This window comes from Hermetia illucens, chromosome 1 (assembly GCF_905115235.1).
Source record: "Hermetia illucens chromosome 1, iHerIll2.2.curated.20191125, whole genome shotgun sequence".
In the NCBI taxonomy this organism is placed as follows: domain Eukaryota; kingdom Metazoa; phylum Arthropoda; class Insecta; order Diptera; family Stratiomyidae; genus Hermetia; species Hermetia illucens.
The window spans coordinates 162,800,904-162,813,683 of NC_051849.1; the positions used below are offsets into that span (position 1 = coordinate 162,800,904).

Below are 12,780 nucleotides of genomic sequence, written 5' to 3' on the forward strand. Positions count from 1 at the left end.
CGATGAAATCCGCGCACGATGGCTGGTTGGCAATCGACACTATTTCAGTTTACGAAAACCATTTCACTTGAAATGCCTCAAAGTCAAAATTCTTACTGTACAAGACAATGATCTTGCCTGGATTCTCAATGAGAAAAATTGCGAATTCTTGACCGCGTTCGAGAGAAGAATTCTCCGAAGAATTTGAGGATGATGGGGTATCTGGAGTTATAAAGGCCCTATACCGAACACCGAATACGATCCACAATATACTGAGGAGGGGGGGGGGAGGGGGCAATTCGTTACTGATTCTGCCGGTCGACGTAAAATCGAAATGGGTATGCGAAGAAGTTGGTTTTAGTGAGTCCCGCATAACTGTATGACAGAGGGCACAATAATTCTTTAAGAACGCGGTGCGACTTTCCCTTAACAGAATAATAATAACTGTATGTCAGGAGCTAACGGTAGGCTTTGAACATTTCAACGACAAAAAAAGGCATACAAGCAAACATTGAATTGATTTCGCTTTATTTTCACCTCGGGTTCGGTTTTTCCCACACAATTTTTCCCCTGGGCAGGATTTTTACTCTACGACCTTAGGTTATCCCTAATGTTTTTCTACCAGATTAGATTGCTGGATTTAGTGAGGGCAGTGAAACCTGATTCAGTTTGTAGTGGAGTTCCAGAACGATCAAGTCCGAAAGCATCAGAATTATCTGGACAATAGCTTCTATTGCGAAGTGGAGAAAGATTAGTGAATGTTCACGATTATGCTAGATTTATTTTCTCTTATAAAAATATGTGGTAATGGAAGGTTCAAGATGTGTGGAATCATGCATGAGTCTTTTTAAGGGTTTAAACTTTTTTTTCCTGTATTATGTTTTAAATTTAGGTTAGGAGAATTTTTTTAAAACTTTTTGTGTAAAATAAAACTGAGTTACATCCTTTTAGGTCGAGGAAGGGGAGATTTAAATTTTTTTTCACCAAATATAGTCATGTGGGGTATCAGATGAAAGGTCTTGATTAGTACTTTCCGAAGGGTGAGGAGTGCGGGGGGCGGTGGGGTCAAAAGTGATAATTTTTTTAACGGACCCATTTTCAGAAACTACTCAACAGAAAAATCTGAAAAAAATTCAGAGGCAACCACTATATGGTGCCTAGCCTTCGAAATACCCTCCATACCGATATCTATTCAAATAAAGTTAATAATAGTATATTACTGTAATTTTAAGTAATTGGTTGCAGAACCCCCCTTAAGTTCATCCTAGTAGCATCCTAGCAGCAATGTAGACTATGACATAGAGAATGATCCTACCAAGTTTGGTGGAAATCGCACTATCACTAACAAAATTATAGCAGGGCCAAGTTGTCATTTCTTTACAAATTCAACACTTTGCATGTTAATATCACACGAAAGTGGAAATTCTCACATAATGGGGCAAATGTGCACTCAAATGTCTTTATAAAAGAAATACACAAAACCTTTCATACTTGAAGCGTCCAGCTTCGTGTTTTACGACTTATTCTATTTCTCTTTCCAGCCTAAATCGAATGCTACTGGGAACTGCGCTCAAGTTTTCAACAAAGATTTATATTTTTGTTACGGATGGCGAATATGTACCCCGTATTTGTCCATCCCAAAAAAAAGAATTGAGTGGTATTAATGTTTCCTTCTCGATCCTCTTTAAGTTTTCTGCATGAAGATTGTGCTTGAAAAATACATATGGAAAGATATTTTCGATTATGAGTTTCCATCTAACTAAAAGATCCTCCCTTTCCTTTACTTGGCTGAATTGCATTTCGTTTCCTCCTACGTCGAAAGCTACTGCCGGTTCCTCATATCATATTGCTTTGACTTGAATTCTTTTTATGAGTTACTGGCACTGGTCGTAGGGAATCCTAGGTGGAATGCAGCCCCTCAAAAGCGAACAATTTTTACAGAACCTCTGAAAGAACTCGGGCCCCAGGAGAATTCCATTCTTTCTCGGTTTCTTTTTCTTGACGGGCCTGATTACTGCTCCTATTGACAGCGCATATCCTTGCTATTTGCTCCAAAGTTATTGATTCTTATTGATTTGCAGTGACAATTTCGATGATAGTCTTTCAAATTTTGTGTATAGGATTTGCGAAGGAATTTTGAATTTTGAAAACTAAATGAAAGTATTTTGGAACCTCCTGAGTTCCTGAAAGTTTTCAACAACTCAAGATTCCAGATGTTCTAACATAGTTTCTGATTTTGTATTAAATTTTCAAAAGATTTCCCCCTCTCTATTGCTTATTTTCGAGGTGTTCTTAAAGCTTTTTTGGATAATGATTGATAATAAAAATTATTTTTTCCGGCTTTAGTTTCTTACCTTTCAGAAGTTAAAACCGTTGTTCAGTAGCAGCCATTCTTCGACTAAAATCATACTAACTTTCTTCCATTATATCTTTCTGTTTTTCGATCAAATGATTTTTCTGGGCATTGGGTAAAAGAATGTAATTGTTGATTGTGTGGTTTGAGGGTCGATCTCCTCATTCCTCTGCACCGTAGTTGGTATTATCGCCGATGATCCTCTATTTCAGGTTCGTTTTAAACTTTTGAACTTCTAGAAAGTTGGGTTTAATGATTTCCTCCTCGATTCGTACATTTTTGTTTTTGTCTCGGTTTTTAAATTAGTAAACGATATTTTCTTAATTTGATATCAAAAATTAATAGAGAACTATTATTATGAGTTAATAAAATCAATTCGTCAATCCTAATATTTTCTTCCTAGTTATGGAAACCTTCCTTATTTCCTTTCATGTAGTATAGACATTCCTTTAAAACGTTCCTGCACACATTCATCAGGTGTGGGAGTAGAGAATACTCATTTGGTTTTCTTTCAAATATTTCTCTAAAATGCCAGGATAAAAAGTCAAATGTACCTTTCGTTACGTAGCGGACAATGAACATTTTTTTACCCCAAGTTGTTCCTCATAGCAATCCTTCTCGTTTCACCTTATTCGGGTGTTTGTGGTTTGTCATACTATGTACATTTCGTTTGGGGTATTTTAAGGATGGGTGCAAGAAGGGTGTGTTTTATTATATGGAAAATGAAGAACTCCCATTGGGACACTTTAAGACCAATCTGCTAAACGAAAAGCTCATTATGGTCATTCGGTTCGTATTGTGTGCTGGTTGGAATCAGCCTTGTATATGCATGATTATACTATGGTCACAATAGCATATATACGTAGTGTGAAGAGGTTTGCTATGCTGCAGTTCATTTGTACTATATATCGTGGGGCCATAGCATAGTCGGAGGAAGAATAGAATGGAATAGTTGAGGTCATGCGCACGATCTATTTGCAACGATTCAAATAAATAGTTGGGTGTCACCTGTAACCGTTTGGATAAAAATGTTTCATTTATATTCGAAGGCTTGGTCATCGTCAGTTCATCAGTTAAGTTACTTTGAATCGGTTGGTCATAGTGGAGTTACACATCCATATTTGGACCTGGAAAAACTTGGATATTCTTTGGAAAATTTGATTTGGAAGTTTGGTGTTAAGTTTATCAAAACGGTGTGAATAATGAGGAATCTGGACGAATTAAATCGAATTAAAACTACTGGAACCATAATATCTTTGGATTAAATTTTAAATTGACCGGTAAGGTATGTATCAAAGTTCTAAACATTTATCTATTGAAATTTCCATTTTGAGGGAAATAGGGAGGTTTGACTGGCGATTCCTGTTTTCTACTAATCATGAATACGAAAAGAACGATAATGGGTACATTAGTGGTAATTTCCTGAATGAAATTTAATTTCTTTGTCCGTTATCCCCCACTTAAGAAGACGATGCCTGAGGTGGTAATCGTTTGCTTTGTTCGTCCTTAGAGTATATTTCCAATACACCTTAACGGTTTTCTAAGGATTTTATTTTCCCTTTACGGGGTTGTTTTTGGTAGTATACGATGTACCGATTATGCCTTTTGGTATGCTGTGTTTGCAATGTCAAACACCCTATATATTTTTGGGGATAAAAGTTGGTCAATCGTAACTTCGAATTTCCACAAAATCACGTTAGTTCGTTCCTGTTCTAAGAAAAATATTTAAATCCCTCCCTCAATCCTTAAAAAAAATGATTTAAATTTGTATTTTTGTAATGTTTCGTGGGTTGCATTCTTCGAGTTTGTAGCATTAGCAACGATAGCTATTACGAAAATGATTTCAATTATAACCGGATTATTTCATCCGACCAACTACATTCAAGTTTTTGGTGTTCCTTTGTTTTTACCCTAAAATATGGATAAATCTTTTGATTCCTCAGCAGAAATTTAAAGAATTTCATGTAAGTAGAGTTTTGCTCAAATAATATTGTTATGAGAAGGATGGCGTTTATTGCCTTCAAATTACATAATCTTGATATATCTTCTACCTTCTCTGGCACTCATTGAATTTTTAACTTAGGCGAATATATTTTTAAAATGAGCTTGCCCATTTTATTTTCTTGAGGACTTTTTCAATCCAATTTCTAACAACCTGTAAAACAAATAACTTTGACTAGGTTGCTATTTTCCTCGACTAGACATGAGGGACTGCAATGCCGCTTTTCATAGTCCATCCTTACTTATTATTTGATAAGGAGGTTTTTTATCTTCTTCCTACACAATAATATGTTATTATGTCGCATTTAACTAAATGGTAATTACAATTACAAGAAATTCATTTCCGAGAAATTCGATCGTTGAAATAGGATCTGTTTGCTCTCTTTCTTCTTAACTTCCACGCTTTCTTACATCTTTTTAACTATAATTGCCAATGGATCAATCTATTTTCAACTTGATCATGAGGAGGATTATATAACCCTGAACCGGATCCTATTATTATAGTTACTCATGGACGTCACATACTGTAACATCTTTTGTTTTGTTTCCTGTTTTATCCTTGTTATTATTATTTAATTTTTTTACAAGAACTTAGAAGGGCATGAGGAAGGGTTCGTAATTATTATTTCACTTTTAGAAAATGGCCTTGTGAGTTGCTTCATGATTATTTTCGTGCATGAAATCATTTAATCTTCTTGTTGTACTCCGGGCGTTTCCCTCCCTTCCCAACGTTTGGAATATCTTATATATGTTGAATGTGTTGCTAGTGGTGTTGCTAGTTACGTCAGCTATAGTCTTGTACCACCCACTCCCTAGGTAATGTAAGGTGGAGGTTTTCAAATGTGAGTTAGAGGTTAGAATCTCAAAAAAAGTGATGTGGTCTACATCGTAGGTTGGATGCCGAAGATTAATGAACTGTGGATTGCCTGAGTCAAATCAGGGTAGTAATCCCTGGCGAGATTAATGGTGACCTTCTCTTAGTGTATTGTTGCGGTCTCTAATACAGCTCATGATTTAGGTTTAAATTTGCCAAAAACCAATTATTAAAATTATTTTCAACATTTTTTTAAAATATATCTTCCCAGGTGTTTGGGGTGCAGGAAGATTCAATCTGTCTTATGTTAAGCACTGTCTGAATTTACAAAAGGTATGTAAGAAATTAACTTGAATTATGTTCCAGATATTCTATTGCGAATAAGATGTGATAGTCGAGCAGTTTGAATGTGTTCCCATCCATTCGCGAGCACGCCTTCTCTTTGCAGGCCTATCGTTTACACAGGATTTAGTGGGTTGATAATGAAGTTGGATCTTATTAAATTTCTATTATCCTTTGTAAAGTTTTGTATAAGATTGTGGATCGCCTTCAATAATTTTTCACCGCTCTCCAAGTTTTTCAGAAGCTAACATGTAGTCCACAATATTTTTGGGTGGCAACCACCCCCCGGCGTCCGCTCTGTTTGCGGTGAACCTCGAGCGGTTAAAAATAACATGTTCCGTATTCTCTGGAATCATCTCATAATATGGGAAGTCGTCGCGCCCGCAGTGTTAAAGGTTTGCACGGCACCCTCTGTGTCGGCTTAGGAATTTATCGTGCCTTCATTTGATCCATTTTGAGACATCTGGAATAATCCCATGTATCCAGCGTCCTTTCGGTGAATAATCCTATCTTTTTTTGCCATTCCAAAATAGCTCCATTTCGTGTTAATTTCCGACGATAGGTGCTGGACTCGTTGATTGTATATGATGGGTCATAGAGGCGTCGACCCTGGGGCCCATGCCTGCTATCATAGATGCTGCTGCGTCTGATGTTTATTTATTTATTTATTTAATTTATTTAATTAACGGACAACAAACAGAAAGAATTCCAATTAATTATTGGAGGAGGAGAAAGCAAAAAACTTATCCTACGTTTAATACTATTTAAAGTAGGGAAGTTAAAAGGACCAAGCTGTTTTGCATTATAATTTCGGCAAAGCCTGGGAATCGGGGAATGAAAATAGACTTCGAGCTCCGCGAAAGGCACGTTGAAAATATCTGCGTTACGTGTGTTATAAGACGCAGGACGGCAGGTGATCTCGTCAGCGGCGGAGCAGTCCATCAGGCCCGAGGAAAGTTTAAAGAATGTGCATAGATCCAGATAGGATCTACGCTGTTGTAGGAAGGGAAGGTTTAGAAAGCGGAGGCGGGAGGGGTAATCCACACGAGGGAAGCTTTTCTTAAAGAAGAGAGAACGGGTGAATTTACGTTGTACATTTTCAAGACAATCACAGTTACGAGTGGGTGACCAGATCACGGAGCAATACTCGAGGGTATTCCTCACAAGGGAATTGAAGAGAGCTAAGGAGGGTTGGATGGAGTCAAAATCAGAGGAGGAGCGAAGAATAAAGCCTGACAATTTTGCTGCTCGATTGATGACATCGAGGCAATGGGTGTCAAAGCGGAGCTTATTGTCGAAAGTGACTCCGAGGTCTTGAGTGGAATTTAAGCAGGATAAGGAATGTCCGTTAAGCGAGTAGGAGAAAGAAGTGGGTGAGGATTTTAGGGAGTAGCACATCGAGTGACACTTTCTGACGTTTAGCGCTAAACCATTAGTCGAGCACCAACGAACCAGAGTGTCCAGGTTATTCTGAAGGGAAACACAGTCCATAGGCGACGATATAGCAGAAAACAGCTTAAAGTCGTCTGCATAGAGAAACATTTATACGGTAAGCGCACTCAATCGATATGGGGCTGCGATTTTTTTTCAATTTGCTTCTAGTTTCAATGCCGGTGCCCAGACTGGAGCTGCATAAAGCAAGATGGTACTGACAACTCTGGAGATAAGGCCCTGGTGGCTTTGCCTAGGGACTCATTCTAACATTCTTGCCAACACTGTAGCAACCCGGGAAGCTTTTATTGTTAATTTATCAAGATGGGGCTTGAATTCCAGTCTTTGATCAACCGTGACTGCTAAGTCTTTAGGCGTTGTTTGCGAATGTATGTTGTGTTAGACAATCCTGACCTTTATGAACATTTGCTTGGTGATCAGAACTACCTTGGTTTTATGCTCTGCGTCAGACCAGCGTCTTCTTGCCAAGATCTTACTTCAAAAATCGTCTCGTTTGTGAGGACTTCTGACTCCTCAATATTTTGAGCCACGATAATCACTCCGCTATCGTCTACGAAGCCAATAATTTATCCTCCATTGGGCAATTGCAAGTTTAAAGGTCCGTCGAAAATTATTATCCGCAGGAGAGGATCGAGGAGTGATTCTTGTGAAATCTCGCCGCCTGTTCTATAGCGTATTGTCTGTAACACAATCGCCTCTCCCGGAGGAATTATTTTGCTTCATTCGCAGGCATTCCTGACATCGAGAGTAACTAACGCGCAATATTTATTGGTCCCTATTGCTTCCTCTACAATTTTCGTCACCTTTCTGATCGCAGTGACAGTACGCAAAAACTGAACTTCGGGAGCAACGTCGTAAATGTTTCAGCGAACCACTTTGGAACTGTTTTGACGGCCACTACCAGAGTTTTATTCGGAACGCCATCTAAGCTTGGAGCTTTATTTTCGACAATGTTCTTCGCGGTTAGGCCCTGATCCAATATGGATTGTAGCGCCAACTAATAATAATCATCCTTCGAGGTTTCCAGGACTTTTCTAGTGATCGCTTAGGGAATTTCATCGGAATCTATCTGGACAGTAGGTAGGTTCGATTCATTTGAAACTTGTGGGAAGAGAGTGCTAATGATATCTGACAGCAAATCAGGGTTGGTGATCGGTGGTGAGCGTTTATCCTTCGTTGATGCCATGACTGTCTTGTATGCATTTCCCCTTTTTGTCTGTATGTACGCACTTTTCTCAGAAACGTTTGTAGTGATTGATATTGGTGGGAACCGTGAACGCCTATGCATGCAGTGAGTTACATCGTTTTATGTGGAACTTAAAGGGGGAGGGGTCTCCATATATGCAAACGGGGGTGTGAATTTTTTTCTCCTTACTTACTTGTGCTTTTTAATGCTGGCCTCAGTTCCGACATTCAATGCAAAGGGGGGAGAACGGGGGTTGGAAAGCAGTCATTCCTTTTACAGAACCATTCTCAGAATCTACCCACCCGGGAAATCACAAAGCTACCATTGTTCGGTGTCTAGGTTCCGAAATCAATATGCCTTCTTTTAGTTCATCCTAGAATCATGAAATGTACGTTATAATATAAACCATGAGTTTGATGCAAACTAGATACAAATAGAACAAATATCTCCTCACTTTTATATAAGAAATACGCAAAACCTTTTATACTTTCACTTAGTTGATGTTTATCTTCAGTTCGGCACTGCAAGCCTGCATTTCTAAGCCGAGAGTCATTTGACTAAGATCCATGACTCGGCAGATGTTATCAACGAGTAGAGGTGTTTGAGGAAACAGGGCATCATCCATTGAACGTCCCCATGTCCTCTAGTCAAGGCAAGCCGCTAATGTTCATTTAAAATCCGTCTGCAGTTCCTTTGTTATCTGCCACAATTCTGATGATTCTTAGATCGACCAGTACTAATTTTAACTGTTTGAAAACTTCTTCGGTCAGTACCGCCGCTGAGCATCCCAGGCGTATTCAGAAGTTTTTATTGCTTGCTGAAATAGCGGAGTTTATTTTTTTACCAATATATGTAAAGGTATAGAATCCTCAAGAACAGTTTTTTCAAAAACTTGTTTCGGCGTATTTCCTTATTTAACTAGGAAGTTAATCACGACGCGGTATTCCAAATTGTTCCGAATTTTCAACTTGTGCTGACATTTTGTTTTCGAATGTTTCAGGAATACCTGTTAGTGAATTACATAAAAAAGGGTCAGTACGAAGGTAATGAGACATCACTGAGTACATTACGCTACGAGCTCATGTTATAGTAGAGCGGTTTCATCCGCATAGGTAGATATAGTGGAATTTTGACTGATGAAGGGGATCCGTCGCATCAGTTGGTATAACATTGGCCCGGCTACTTTCTGGTACACCAGCTTTTATGGAAGAGGTGGTACTTAATTGGTTGATGTATCTCTACCTGCTCTCGGAACTACAATGATTCAAAATTCTTCTTTGATAAGTTGTGGAATGGGAATTTTAAGGGATGTGGAACGGAAATATTAATGATACCGCAAACATCTAATTTTACTTTGTTATAGTTATTATCATGTTGGGAGCCATTAGGAGTGGAAAACCTGGCGAAGTGTTGAGTTAATGTTTCTCCCTTTTGATAGTTATCGGCTACCTACCTTTTGATGATTGAATTTGTGGCCGCCTCTTAACTCTTTTGGTGGTTTTCCATATTGAGTAGTTTGAGTCAGCCTATTGGTTTTCACAGAGTCTGAGGAGGTCTCCATTTTAGCCGTTCTACGTTGAGTTTTGACGATGAGTCCTCATGCATGCAAAATTGGGGTGCACAATTTCTTTCACCGAACGTGGTCATGTGGTATATCAAATGATAAGTCTCGACTAGTACTTTTTGAAACCGATCTTAGTTTTGATATTTGTTTCAAAAGTACGGAGTTCGAGGGCTGGAAAATGATCATTTTTTTTAGCGGAACTATTCTCAGACAGAAGCGTCGAGCTTCAGGTTTTCGACTTGTTTAGGGATATCTTGGAGTAAGCGTTTAAAATATGGCCCCTTTCGCGTCCCTATTACGATTTTTGAGTTTCCATTGAGTTGCATTGTTTCAGCACAGAAAAACCATATAATGCCCGCATCTTATGTATAGCATCATTGATATAACCATCATTGCTATATCCATCTATTCTGCAGTCGGCAATATAAGTGTTTTTATTATTCTGTGGTTGATAAGTCACCCTTTTTTGCTTGGCTTATCAATGAACTATAACACATAGTAGCTAGGAAATACTGACTCATATGGTAGTGGCCCGCGAATTAAAATATGTGAAATTGTGAAAAGCGAATCATCATAGAAAATACTGATCTTTTTATGGAGGTACAAATATCTATACGAGTATGCCATATGACTATGTGTTCCTGGCAAGTGACAATATCTAAAGGGTGACGAAAGTTGTCTGCTTGCTTTCAAGTCAGTTTTTAACATGCTTTTTGCTGCGCCTTTACTTCAAGTGCCTGAAGCGGAATATTGGTGGTATTTGAGTGTGGAAGTAAATCATCCGTAGTCATATTATTCTAGACTTTGCAGAGATATACATTTTCTAGAATATTCCCTATCAGTGAACCCGTCTATTTAACAGAGGGCGTGGCTACTGGGGCTAAAGTTGTTAGAAGTATGGTTATTTTCAAGTAGTTATTCTGTCATTTTGTATTCAGTAATGTTCGTTGTAGTCCTTTGTGGGTTCCTAGTTGTAACTTTTTCATCAAATTTTGTGCCTTTTTGAGAGACAGACAGACGAACGAACGAGTAAACTGACTGAGAATGAAGCGATTTTAATAGGGTTTTGTTTTGCACAAAATAAAAACAAGTGATATTTAGAGACTGTGAGGATCTCCTAAGATTTTCTTAACACTTGCCATCAGCACCAAAATAGCTGGCATGGATGAGTCACATTTCGAATTGATATCAACAAATTTGAAGGCAAAAGTAGCAGTGGGTAGGCTTCATATTAAGAAAACGATTTATTATACTACCGCAGTTATTTTTTAGTGGTGGATATAAGTGGCTTGACACTGCTTAGGATAGTAAAATAAAATTTAGAATTGGTAAATACATGGGCAAAGTACGTGATCCTTTTTATTAAGGTTTTGTGTAAAATAAAACCTTATTAAAATTGGTTTACTGTCTGTCCGTCTGTCAGTCACACGCATTTTTCTCGGAGACTGTAGCAGCGATTGACACCAAATTGGAAATGTGGGAACTGTGAACGCTCACGCATATAGTGAGTTACATCCTTTTATGTCGAATTTGAAGGGGGGGGGGGTCCCCATATATGCAAAAGGGGTGTACATTTTTTTTTACAAAATATAGTCATGTGGGGTATCAAATGAAAGGTTAGTACTCTCCGAAGCTGGTCTTAACTTTGACATTTGTTGGAATGGCGGGGAGTTCGGGAGTCGAAAGTGATTATTTATTTAACGAGGCCATTCTCAGAAAATGCCCAACCAAAAAATCTGAAAAAAATCAAAAAGCTACCACTATATGGTGGCTAGACTCCGAAATGCCTTGCGTACCGATATCCCTTCAAATAAAGTTAATAATAGTATATTACTATATAATAATAACAATCGTTGGCGTAACAATCCATATTGGATCAGGGCCTTGAAGTGTGTTAGAGCACTTCATTCAAGATCGTAACGGTACACTACAGTTCACTATAGGAGGCAATGTGGTCAGCATTGCGCTCGCCCTAGATTATTACCCTGATTTGACTCAGGTACTCATTCCCAGCTGAGTCGACTGGTATCCGACGTTAAATCACTATACAAATCCCACTGCGTCCAGTGAGATTTGAACCGCGGCCTTCCGTACGAAAACTGCTCTAACCACTGAGCTATTCGGACATATATATATTACTATAATTTTCAATAATTGGCTGCAGAACCTCCTTAATTTCACCACGAAATTTTTCAACAACGCATATATGTATATAATATAGAGCTTGATCTTACCAAGTTTGTTGGAAATCGCAAACTTACTACCAAAGTTATAATAGGTCAAAAATGTCACTTCTTTGGAAATTCAAGATTTTCAATGTCAATATCACCCGAAAGTAAATATACTCACATAATATATGCGTATTTTACGTGTTACGTACTAATGAGACAAATTCACACTCAAATATCTTTATAAAAGAAATGCGCAAAACCTTTCATAAATCTATCGAAATATTTTACTGAAACATTTTTTTTTCATTTTCAGTCTCAAATGCACCAAAGGAGAGAAATAACTAATATAACTTCCCACCGAGATATTTGCGAGATACAAACCTTATTGAGGCAAGGAACCATGTAGGCAAGTTTGAGTTAGCTACTTCCTTCCATCTTTTTGACTGCCGGCAGCCGACTTATAGAAAGTCTTTATTATTCTCGGAAAGTTTTATGCTCCAAGTAAGATGAATTTTGAATACTGAACAAAATTTATTATTTATTTTTGATTATAGATACATGGGATATTTTAATCCAGCCGGTTCATCAAGCAACCTAAGTCTGTGTGTTTTACTATCATTAATGCTATATATCTGGGTTATTTCGAGTATAACCTTTATTTTCATATATGCAGCTCAGTGACATTTTTCATTCGTGCCTGTATTTTGCTGAGCCTTAGTTATGTAATCGGTTGAGCAAAATTTCAGGTGTGTGAGAAACTTGTCTATACAACTAATTGAATTTATGAGACATCCACGCGATCGTTAAAAGATCCTTAAGCAGAATTGTTACTATTTTATACAATCTAAGTTATAAGTTAAACTCAGACTTATTAGATACTATACATCTACGTCTCTACTTGTGGCGGCACGATAGTTT

The 12,780-nt window shown here is 37.9% G+C and overlaps 1 long non-coding RNA gene across 1 annotated transcript; it reads left to right on the top strand.

Moving 5' to 3' along the window:
• Positions 1-3,395: 3,395 nt before the first annotated feature.
• Positions 3,396-12,554, top strand: LOC119646950. The gene is made up of 4 exons (XR_005248788.1): positions 3,396-3,617; positions 5,419-5,480; positions 12,176-12,363; positions 12,417-12,554. It is a non-coding gene; the product is annotated as an uncharacterized LOC119646950 (long non-coding RNA).
• Positions 12,555-12,780: the final 226 nt, after the last annotated feature.